An 11,858-nucleotide genomic window follows, 5' to 3' on the forward strand; every position below is an offset into this window, starting at 1 on the left:
CAGGAAATCTCTATTTCTCTCTCTCACCCTTTCCAATAATTTAATTTAAAAAATAAACAAATAATTAAAAAAAGGAGAGCCATTTTTAAACCCTACTCCTTGGTCTACACCCAGAAGAACTGAAAGCAGAATCCTGAAGAGACATTAGCCTACCTATGTGCATAACAGCATTATTCACAATAGCAAAAGGTGGGAGCAACTCCAGTGTCCTTCAGTGGATGAATAGATAAACCAAACGTGGTGTGTGTATACAGAGGAATAGTAGACAGCCTGCAAAGGGAGGGATGCCTGCAAAGGGATGGACCTAGAGGGCATTAGGTTAGATGAAGAATACCAGTCGCAAAAAGTACCTGAAGTAGTCAGATTCAGAGAGGGAAGCAGGGTGCTGGTTGTCAGGGGCCGGGGGAAGAGAGGAAAGGGAAGCTGTTGTTTAATTAGGCAGAGTCTGTTTTGCACGATACAGGAGTTCTGCAGTTGGATGGTGGTGCTAGAGAATGCCCTTACACTTCACCATCAGTTTTCAGTACCCAACAAACTGAACACTGAAAAAATGGCTAAGACAGCAAACTTGATGTTATGTGCACATTCTTACAACTTACAAACTAAACAAAAGAGGCTGGTGCTGTGGGTTAGCAGTAGGTTAAGCCTCCACCCATGATGCCAGCATCCCATATGGGCACATGTTCGAGTCCCGGCTGCTCCACTTCCGATCCAGCTCCCTGTTGATGCACCTGGGAAAGCAGTAGAGGCTGGCCCAGGTGCTTGGCCCCTGCACCCATGTGAGAGACCCCAAAGAAGCTCCTGGCTTTGGATAAGCCCAGTTCCACCTGTTGTGGCCATCTGCAAAGTGAACCAGCAGATAGAAGATCTGTCTTTCTGTCTCTGTCTCTCTCTCTCTGTCTATAACTCTGCCTCTCAAATAAACAAATAAATCTTAATAGATAAATGAAGAAAAAAAAACAATAAACTAATCTACCTCTGGGAAATGTTGTCAGGGCCAAAGGAGACCACATCTATACTACTGAGAGAAGGGGTTAATGGCCCGCCTGCCTTGGTAAGCACTGTCAGACTCTGACCCAGTGTGGCGGCCACACAGAGAGGTTTATTGTTGGGTTTAGTTTGGGGTTGTTTTAAAAGCAGAGAGGACTTTGGGTGCACTTGCCGACTTCAAAGCAGCCACTTCTCACCACCCACAGTCCTGGGGAGTGTTTGGAACTAGCCTCCAGGCAGGGGCGGGCAAGAACGGGGCCTGACAGGGTGAGGCCCAATTTTTATGTCTCTGCCAGACACTGGTGCCAGTTTGCTACCAGCTGCCCGAATCTTCCAGGGCTGCCAATAAAAGGCTCAGGAATGCTCACCAAGCCTGAAATGCAAGGCCTGCAGCCTGGCCGGTGCTCAGCGTGGCTCTCTGCACCAGCAGGCACTCTCTGCAGAGCAGGAACAGCAGCCCCATTCCTGAACACCTTGGTCTTCACATAGATTACCTCATTTTTGATCCTCACAACCACCTACTGGGGTGTTACTTCTCAGATGTAAAAACTGAAGTTCAAAGACTTTAAATTGACGTGCTGAAACTGGTGCATGGAAAAAACTGGATTTGAACTTGAGTCTTGTTGGCTGCCATCCATTTCACTATGCTACATTGCAAATGAGTGAGTTGAATGGATGAATAATGAAAATGAGGAGGACATTATTTCCAAGTGCTTTTCACCTAAGGCTTTCAAAGCACTGTGCAAGAATCCCCCAGTACTGTACTGAGTATTTCCTCTGCAGGCACACAGGGTGCTGGGTATGTAAAGTCAGGTCACAGTTGTGCTTGTTCTTAGGAGACTTGCAAACACACGGAGAAACAAACATGTGGTAACCAGTGATAAGTAACATCTAGTGATGTGGCTGGCCTAGCCTCCACAGAGGTTATTTTATTTATCTACTCCCCAAAAATAGCCTTGAAAAAGGCACTAATATCTTTATTTTTTTTTTTTCAAATAAAGATGATGAGGCTTAGCTGGGTTGAAAAGTGACCTACAGGAGCCGGTGTTGTGGAGCAGCAGGTAAAGCCACTGCCTTAGTTGCTGACATCCCATGTGGATGCCAGTTTGTGTCCTGGCTGCTCCACTTCCTGATCCAGCTCCCGGCTAATGGCCTGGTAAAAGCAGCAGAAGATAGCCCAAGTGTTTGGGCCCCTGCACCCACATGGGAGTCCCAGATGAAGCTCCTGGCTCCCAGCTTCATCTTGGCTCAGCCTTGGCAATTGTGGCTATCTGGGGAGTGAACCAGCAGACGGAAGGTACTTCTCTCTCTCTCTCTCTCTCCCCCACCCTCTCCCTCTATAATTCTATCTTCAAATAAATAAATAAATCTTAAAAAGGAATGTAAATTATCTAATTAATAATTTTATATCTATTACATGTTGAGATGATGATATTTTGGGTATACTGTATTAGGTTTTTCCTGCAAGGCCCACACTGTTGGTATGGTAGGGCAATGGCATTCTTCGACAAGAAGCACCAGAGACAGTTTCAGTGAACATGTCCGTTTATTAACAATCAGGAACAAGCTTTTATAGGGCAGACAAAGGGGAGTAGCTAGCTCAGGGTAACAACACTAATTCTATAGGATAAAGCAGATGCTGGCATGTCTACGCTTCTCCAATCAACCTGAAGGTCATATAACCTATGTATCCTTCCAGATGGTCTTATGGGTCTGGGCCACACCCAGGAGCTGTACAAGGCCCCTCAACAGGAAGTGGGGGTGGGAGATATGTGCCTGGGGTCCCTGCCGCCTGCCAGCAGTCAGGTCATGTATGGGAAAGACCCCCAACCAGGGTCTTTCCCAGAAGGCATAGTGTGCCATGCCCTCTTAACCTCCTGCATGGGCTAGGCAGGCAGTCTCCCAGCCAGTTACAGGATCACCCACATAGGCTAAATAAAATATCTCAATAAAGTTAGTTTTACCTATTTTTTTCAAAGATTTATTTATTTATTTAAAGTTAGAGTTACACAGAGAGAGAAGGAAAGGCAGAGGGTGACCTGTTTCTCTTTACTGTTAATGCGGCTGCAGGAGAACTGTAATTAGATGTACGACTTCCATTATGTTTCCATTGGAAAGACCTGTGCTAGTCCTGATGCTGCTTTTTCTTTATAACAGCTGTCATCACTAGACAGTAGATGATGTATTTATGTTTTCTTAAAATTTATTTTCATTTTATTTGAAAGGCAGAGAAAAGACAGAAGCGAAGAGATCATCCATCTGCTAGTCCACTCCCTAAATGCTTCTAGCAGACAGGGGTTGGCTAGGCCAGAGCAAGAGCCCAGAACTTGGTCTAGGTTTCCCACATGGGTTGGGAGGCACCCAAGTGCCTGTGCCATCATCTGCTGCCTCCCTGGGAGTGCTAAGTGTTATGTATATTGTCAGTCTCTCCCACTGCAGACGAAGCCTCTGGATGTCAGGCCCTTGATTTCCTGTTCCCTACTCTAACCTGAGCACTAGGACAATGCCTGGAATAATACTGTAGGTGCTCCAGAACTGTTGTATCAACAGAGGAATGAAGGAATGAACAAGACCAACGGGCTAGAGAGCCTCTCGGGCCACTTTCATCTTTGAGTTGATGTCATTTTGCATGTGTGGCAATTTGCTTAAAAATAGGTCTTTGTAAAAAAGTATAATGCATGTGTGTCCATTAACTTTAATTGACCCCCTCAAGGCAGGTAGATAATATCCAAAGTGCCTTAGTTAGAAATCCATACTCTGGAGGAGACTGCTTAAGCTTTTCAGAAATAGAAATCGACACCAGGGGTTTGTTAATTAGCATCAAGGATGTCAAAACTAATTACGCATGCTGGAGAAAGAGCAGTGCTCCAGGTAGCTTAGCTGGAAAGACCACAGCTCAGCTTTTGTGCAAAACAAGATACGAGAATCAGCAAATTCAGCAACGTGGCACCCTGGGGCAGCCAAGTCCGAGCCCCTGAGTGCCCTACCTCCTCTTCCCGCACTTGACCCGGTGCACGGTGGGTTGCTCTCTCTTGCACTCAATCTTTCATGCAGAGTGCTTGCAGGGCTCCCTCCTTTTATCCCCCACTTGACAGAACTGATTGTGGGTTTTATGGCTAACGTGCTAATAAACACAACTCAGGCAGACGTTGATCTCGGATCTGCTTTCATAACAGCCTACCTGCAGGTAGTAAGGTGAGGAGGATTGCATACCCGTCCCCCCAGCCTCCACTCCATTGCCTCTGATTGCTGCAGGCTACTGATATTTATGGAAAGACCCAGACAATTGTTAAACCAACAGACTAGTTTAGGCTTAACAGCCAGAGACCAGTAGACTCATCTCTGTCGCTGCTCCCTTGTTTATGCTTTCTCTTCAGGCTCCCCTCTGCTATAACAGAAGCCCAACCCTGGCCAAGACAGCAGCTGTCTGCCCTTCAGCTGTGGTGGTTCTGGTCTCCTCTGTGCCAGTTGCAACAAGCCATGCCATGGCCTCAGAGGTCAGGGCAAGTTGCTCAATCAGCTCCGAATCACAGCCAGGCTCCTGGAATTAGCCTTGGGTGTTTATTCCCCTCCTGGGAGAACAGAGGATTTCAGTCTTCAGAAACACTGCATAGGAGCTCGCAGCCTGAGGGTCCCAGCCCTTAGCCATCTCAGGGTCTGGCAGAAAGGCCACATACACAGATTGTCCACGCACAGAACAACTCATGTTTCTCACATGCATACGCCATGCTTTGTATGCGTCTGTAGTCAAAACACAATTCTCTCTGGGTTACTGGCCATTTGGAGAGTGAACCATCGGATGGAAGACCTCTCTCTCTGTCTGTCTGTAACACTGCCTCTCAAGTAAATAAATAAATTTTTAAAAATAAAAAGAAGTGATAAAAGCCATGCAAGCTCCATGCATCAGCGAGTTGTACACATCCATGACCCCCCACGGGCCCAGGCAGATTCAAGCCGAGATGCCGGGCATTGCCTGTACACTGCAGATGTCTGCAACTGCACCTTTCAGCCCCAAAGCCTGCTACCTCTCCCTCTGGAGAAGGCGTCCATTCAATCTGTCATTTGACAAACACTTATGAGCCCCTACTGTGTGCCGGGTAGGACGGTGGCCCCCCGAGAGGTGAATGTGCGGGCCAGGTTCATCAGACAAGGCACGGTGGTATCACGGTGGCATCACGGTGGCACAGGCAGCCACAGGAGCGTGGCAGTGGGGCCTGTGACTCCACCAGGGGCCCGAGAAAGCCTTGTGCAGGAAGGAAGGTGGCAGGTGACCCTTGAAGGTAGGTGCATGGAGGAAAGAGAGGGGCTGAGGGCAGCAAGGGCGGGTGGGTTTTCCAAGCCAAGGGAAGGGCAGTTGGAGGGACTGGTCACTGCAACTCACCCACATGACAGAGACAGTAGTGCTTCTGCATGTATGACAGTACTGAGAAAAGAGTGTGGAAAATGGATTTAAAAGGTAAATTTATCTTGGTACCAAAAGAAAAAAAAAAAAACCTTGAAATCTGGGGCTGGCGTTGTAGTATAGTAGGTTCTGTTGCCTCCTATGGCACCAGCATCCCTTATCAGAATGCCAGTTTGAGTCCTGGGTGCTCTACTTCCAATCCAGTTTCCTGGTAATGTGCTTGGGAGAGCAGCAGAAGATGGACCAAGTACTTGGGCCCCTGCCACCCATGTGGGAGGCCTGGGTGGGGTTCTGGGCTCCTGGCTTCAGCCTGGCTCAAACCTGACTGTTGTGGCCATTTGGGTAATGAATCAGAGGTTGAAGATCTCTTTATCTCCCTGTCTCCCCCTCTCTCTCTGTCACAAATAAATAGATCTTTTTAAAATACTTAAAATATATGCATATTTTTCATAAACCTGCATTTCCAAAAACTTTTTGCAAATCCCTTGTACATAACCCTCTAGGGTAGGTACTCTCATTTACCCCCATCTTGCAGATGAGAAAACTGAGGCACCTTGCTCAAGCAAGGTCATGTAGCTAGAATGTGCAAGAGCCAGGATTCAAACCCGGACATTCTGGAACTAGTTTTTGTTTGTTTGTTTTAAGATCTTATCTAGTGGAGAGGCAGAGTTACAGATAAAGAGGGAGAGGTAGAGAGAAAGGTCTTCCATCTGCTGGTTCAATCTCTAGATGACCTCAGTTGCCGGAGCTGGGAAGATCTGAAGCCAGGAGCCAGAAGCTTCTTTGGGGTCTCCCATGCAGGTGCAGGGGCCCAAGCACTTGGACCATCTTCCATTGCTTTTCCAGGTCATAAACACAGAGCTGAATTGGAAGAGGAGCAGCTGGGACTCAAACCCGCACCCATATAGGATGTCCGCACTGCAGGCAGAGGCTTAGCTCACTAAGCCACAGCGCCAATGCCTGGAAGCAGATGTCTGCAGTGAAGCTCTATGCTATTCCACCTGAAACGTCAAGAGAGCAGGAGGAAAAGATCCTGTTGGGTTCAGCTCGGTGCTGTGGCCGACTCGGGTAGAGCTGGGGAGGCAGGGGGGTCTGGCTTGCTTGCAGGGCTGAATCTGGGCTTGATCCAAAAGACAATGAGAGCCTCTTAAAGGGGTCTAATTAGAGAAGTGCGCTGAGCAGATTTCATTGACTCTCCTGTGTAAAACCCGATGCCTAGGCGATCCTCTGCACTGACCCCATCATTTCTACTTCCCTGCTCACCAAAGTCACCCCCAGAACAATCCTCCCACCTCCTGCCTCAACATCCCCTCCTGCCTCAACTCCTGGCTCCCGGGTGCTTTACACAGCTGGTAAGAGGACCCAACTATCCCAGCCCAGCCCCCTTTCAGCAGCCTCCACTTGAGTCCCTGATCCTGTCTCAGAACGCTGCCCTCCCTTGTGCCCTCAATGGATTTGCCCTAAAATTTGCGCTACCATTGAGAGTAGGTTGATTCCCGCCCCTTATCCTGCCCACATACAAGGAGATGGATGGGTGGGCACCTGGCTCCCCATTGCCACTTACACACTGTCTATTTGCCTCTTCTTCAGCCCCCTTCTGTGACATTCATGTCATCAGGCATTGTGCCCCCACCGCACCCCTCTAGGTGGCCACCATCTGCCTGCCAGGTCTGTGCCACTAATGGTATTGATGTCTTCCCACTGTCTTCAACCACCACCATTTGCGGATGCTTCAAAATTCAGGTGATTATCCACCGGTAGTTTGGCCGCTTGTGCAAGCAACTCACAAGAAAGCCCTGTCCCCCTTCACACCCCGCTTCCTTCCCACGGGGCTGACCCTCTCACAGAGTGAGCCACAGCAAATGCACCACCACTGACATTTCCGCCTCACGGGCCACGTTCTGCAGGCCTGCAGCTCCCTTTCTCCCGCCCCGCAGTCCGACCTGGTTTGCAGCCTCGTTAAGACTTTTTTATTTTTAGATTTATTTTATTTATTTGAATGGCAGATTTCAGAGAGAGATAGAGACAGAGAGAGAGGTCTTCCATCCGGTGGTTCACTCTCGAATTGGCCGCAACGGCCAGAGCTGCGCCGACCCGAAGCCAGGAGCCAGGAGCTTGGAGCTTCTTCCAGGTCTCCCACATGGGTGCAGGGGCCCAAGGACTTGGGCCATCTACTACTGCTTTCCCAGGCCTTAGCAGAGAGCTGGATCAGAAGAGGAGCAGCTGGGACTAGAACTGGTGCCCGTATGGGATGCTGGCCAGGGCTTTTAACCCACTGCGCCACAGCATTGGCCCCTCATTAAGACTGTTAATCCTTGTTGCCCCTGTTACCGTGTCAAGCCACCTTCATCTCATCTCAGCTTGGAGGCATGGGTCTTTCTCTTGAGCACTGCCCTGTGAACGCCCTCCCAACACCTCCCCCCACCAGCCAAACTGCACTGGCAGCTATCTGGTGGGCACCCAAGCAGCTGCGTGTTCTCACGGAACACATTTTCGTCAGTGGACTTGGGTCTCAGGGGGTGCCAGCCACGGACCCACGCATCTTCCCCAGCTGCTCTCTCCACGCTTCTGCTCGCTCCTCCTCCTCTTTCCCAAGCCTGTGCCATCTCCTCGGCCTTCACCTGGGGCCCACTGAGAAAAAGCAAATGCTTACAAACTGCCACATCTTCCTGCTGACAACCCCCCTGGGCCTGCCTGCTGGGCGCTTCCTCTACTGAGAGCGCGTATCTGCTCCCACCTGGGAAGGCCAGCCCCCTCCTGCCCTCCGGCCCCACCTGGGGTCCCTGGTGGCTCCCCCATCTCCTGCTCTCTTGCATCTCTTCCTTTCTTTCCATCAGCTCGCCTGCCGGCCCTCCCTCCCGACAGAGGCTCAGGAATCAAGGTTTTCAAAAGCAAAACCAGCAACCAACATTTTCTTAGCTCACATTCCTCTCCAGCTATTGCTCTAAAGCTTCCATCTCCCCTCCTGCAGACCATGCTGGACGCATCCGCTGCACCCGCCGCGTCTCTTCCTTAACTCGTGTTCTCCTCGCCACTCATTTCTTCCAGCTTCTCGGATGGCTCTTGGCAAAGTGGCCGATGGTCTCCAAATGACCAAATGCGACAGTCACTTTACTGTTTGTACAAGAACATCACCGCCCTTTCCATACCAGGCTCTCCTTGAAAGATTTTCTTTCCTTTTGGCTTCTGTTAACACAAAAAAAGGTATTTGTTCTATCCCCACCTCACTGACAGCTCCTTGTTAATGTCCTTTGCTGGATCTGTCTCCTCTTTGATTTTAAGCATTGAAGCTATGAGGCCCCTTTCCTATTCTATAGTCACTCACTCCCACGGGGCTCGAATTCAGTCCCACAACTCAAATACTGAAGAAATCTATGCTTCCCAGGGATTTAAGCCAGGAATTGAGTTCTGCCTCTGCTTCCCATCCAGCTTCCTGCTGATGTTCACCCTGGAAGGCAACAGGTGGCTCAAGTACCTGAGTCCCTGCCACCATCCAGGGAGACCTAGATGGAGTTTCTGGCTCTTGGCTTTGGTCTGGCCCATCCATGCTGTGGGCATTTGGGTTGAAGATTTTCTCTTTCTCTCTCTCTATTTCTATCTCTATCTCTCTCTCTCTCTATCTCTATCTCTCTCCTTTTCAAATAAATAATAAATGAGTCAATCAATAAACTGTGCTTCCCAAAATAGATCTCCAGTGCTGGCCTCTCAGCAGAATTCCCAGCTCATGTACCCACTGCCTTCTGGATGCCTCCACGCGGCCAGCAACTGACTTTGCAAATGCGGTGACCCTTCATTCCCCTGCCACCCCGCGAGCTTCACCAGACTTCCTGGTAACAGAAAATAACATGACTGCCCACTCAACTGCTCAAATCCAAAACCTAGGGGCTCCCCAGGCTGCCTTCCTGCCTATGTACCTAAAAACAGAAGCAGGCTCTCGCTGCGGCTCATCTGGGCTCATGGTTTCGAGGGTGCAAGGTCTAGGGGCCTCACCTGGCAATGGCTTTCTTGCTCCGAGAGTCCTGGGACCATGTAGCACAGCAAGGGACAGGGAGCGCACCTGTGCAGGTGTGCTTGGTCTCTCGGCCTCTTCTCAAAAAGTCACCGAGTCATGGGGCTCCACCCAAATGACTTTAGTTCTACTCACAGTTCAAAGGCACCATCTCAAAACACCACAGATCAAGCTTCCGCCTTCTTAATATCTCACAGTGGAGGGGCAGGCACAGTGGGTTAAGCTACCACTTGCAATGCCAGCGTCCCATACGGGCGCCAGTTTGAGACCCACCTGCTCCACTTGCAATGCAGCTCTCTGCTAACGCACCTGGGAAAGCCGTAGAAGATGGCTCAAGTCTCTGGGCCCCTGCACCCACAAGGGAGACCCTGAAGAAGCTCCTGGCTCCCTGGCTTCAGCCCTGCCCGGCTTTGAGATGCACATTGTGGCTGTTTGGAGAGTGAACCAGCGGATAGAAGATCTTTCTGTCTCTGTCTCTCTCTGTCTCTCCACCCCCCCCCACCCCGTATCTCTGCCTTTCAAGTAAACACATAAATAATCTTAAAAAAAAAAAAAACAAAAAACAAAACACCTGGCCCTGACTACCACTCCTATACTATCTAGGGTGACTGTGGGCAATTTTCTTTGCCTTCAGAGGCTTCAGTTCTTTTGTCTATAAAATGGGGATAATAAGACTTATGCTCATGGATAGTGAAGACTGAAAGGGTTAATACACGCAAAGTACCCAGCTCCACGCCCATGGAAGCAGCGAACGTGAAGAGCCCTCTGTTCTGAGTGGTGGTTAGGGTTGTTGTTCTGTCCCGTGAGCCCCTGGGTGGACAGTGCATTGTTTAAGGACACAGGGCAGCGTGTTTGTGCAGAACTCACTTCCTATCATTAGAGCTATTAGATTTATAATCGCTCGATTAGAATTTGCTCAAGTGTGTAAGAGCCACGGCGAGAGAGGCGCTGGGGCCCAGTGCAGAACACATAATGGGGCAAACAAGTTATTCTGTTCCTGTTTTTGAGTCACAGGGAAAGACCGAGGGCTATTTTTAGCTGTGGTAGGTTTGGGTTCTGGGGAGGGCACTGGAGCCTTGTTGGCTACATTACACTGAAGCCTAATAGAGAGTCACGGGGATCTGTTTCGGGTTGTTTTTATTCATCAAAGAGTGTTTGGGGTTTTGTTTTGTTTTTCCTCAAGTTGAGATATTCAGACTTACCAGGCAGCAAGCAGGCAGTACCCAATGCACAGATTTAACCTAATAAAAATAAGTCCTTTGTTCTGTCAAGTTTCCACTGGGCATCCTCAAAACAGGAAAAAAGAGTCGTACACAGAGCACTGCTGTAGCTCGAGCAAGCTGTTCTTTTAGGAAAAAAATAGTTTGTGATTATACCATTGTGCATCTCACAAAAATAAACTTTGGAGAGTGTGATGTGATTCAGAGGCCAACACATGGCCTTCTCCGAGAGGTTTTGTTTTGGTTCACGGAGCTCTTTGAGGTGCACACAGATGTCTGTGTTCTAAGATGACAACAAGCACGCAGTATAGCCGCAAGGGGGGGACTCTTTACAGCCAGTCCAGCCACTTTGAGTTTGGCAGGTTAGACACAAAATATTGTTGGGATGTGGGGCCAGCGCCGTGGCGCACTTGGCTAATCCTCCACCTGCGGCGCCGGCACACCGGGTTCTAGTCCTGGTTGGGGTGCCGGATTCTGTCCCGGTTGCCCCTCTTCCAGGCCAGCTCTCTGCTGTGGCCCAGGAGTGCAGTGGAGGATGGCCCAGGTGTTTGGGCTCCTGCACCCGCATGGGAGACCAGGAGGAAGCATCTGGCTCCTGGCTTCGGATCGGCTGTGGTGGCCATTTGGAGGGTGAACCAGCATAGGGAGGACCTTTCTCTCTTTCTCTCTCACTAACTCTACCTGTCAAAAAAATATATTGTTGGGATGTAACAAACCTGTCCTCAAAAGAAGATCCAGCACATCCATTTAAGAAACCTTAGTGGGGCCGCTGCTGTGATGTAGCAGGCAAAGGCACAGCCTGCAGTGCAAGCATCTCATATGGGTGCCAGTTCAAGTCCCGGCAGCTCCACTTCTGATCCAGCTCTCTGCTATGGCCTGGGAAAGCAGTAGAAGATGGCCCAAGCCCTTGGGCCCCTGCACCCATGTGGGAGGCCTGGAAGAAGCTCCTGTCTCCTGGCTTTGGATCGGTGCAGCTCCAACAGTTGCATTCAATTGGGGAGTGAACCAATGGATGAAAGACCTCTCTCTCTCTCTCTCTCTCTCTCTCTCTCTGCCTCTCCTTCGCTCTCTGTGCAACTCCGACTTTCAAATAAATAAATAAATCTTTAAAAGCAAAAACAAAAAAAGAAACCTTAGTTGGTGAAGCTGATGCTGTGGCACAGTAAGTTAAGCCACCATCTACAGTCCCAGCATCCCATATGGGCACTGGTTTGAGTCCCGGCTGCTCCACTTCCAA

General features: G+C 49.6%; 1 long non-coding RNA gene across 1 annotated transcript; it reads left to right on the forward strand.

Annotated features, from left to right (window-relative positions):
- The first annotated feature begins 1,569 nt into the window (after positions 1–1,569).
- On the forward strand, positions 1,570–11,135 carry LOC103350154 (uncharacterized). The gene is made up of 4 exons (XR_007923605.2): positions 1,570–2,287; positions 6,239–6,744; positions 6,983–7,135; positions 9,080–11,135. It is a non-coding gene; the product is annotated as an uncharacterized lncRNA (long non-coding RNA).
- The last annotated feature ends 723 nt before the right edge of the window (positions 11,136–11,858 follow it).

The sequence above is a fragment of the Oryctolagus cuniculus genome, chromosome 7, assembly GCF_964237555.1.
Source record: "Oryctolagus cuniculus chromosome 7, mOryCun1.1, whole genome shotgun sequence".
NCBI classification, from domain to species: Eukaryota; Metazoa; Chordata; class Mammalia; order Lagomorpha; family Leporidae; genus Oryctolagus; species Oryctolagus cuniculus.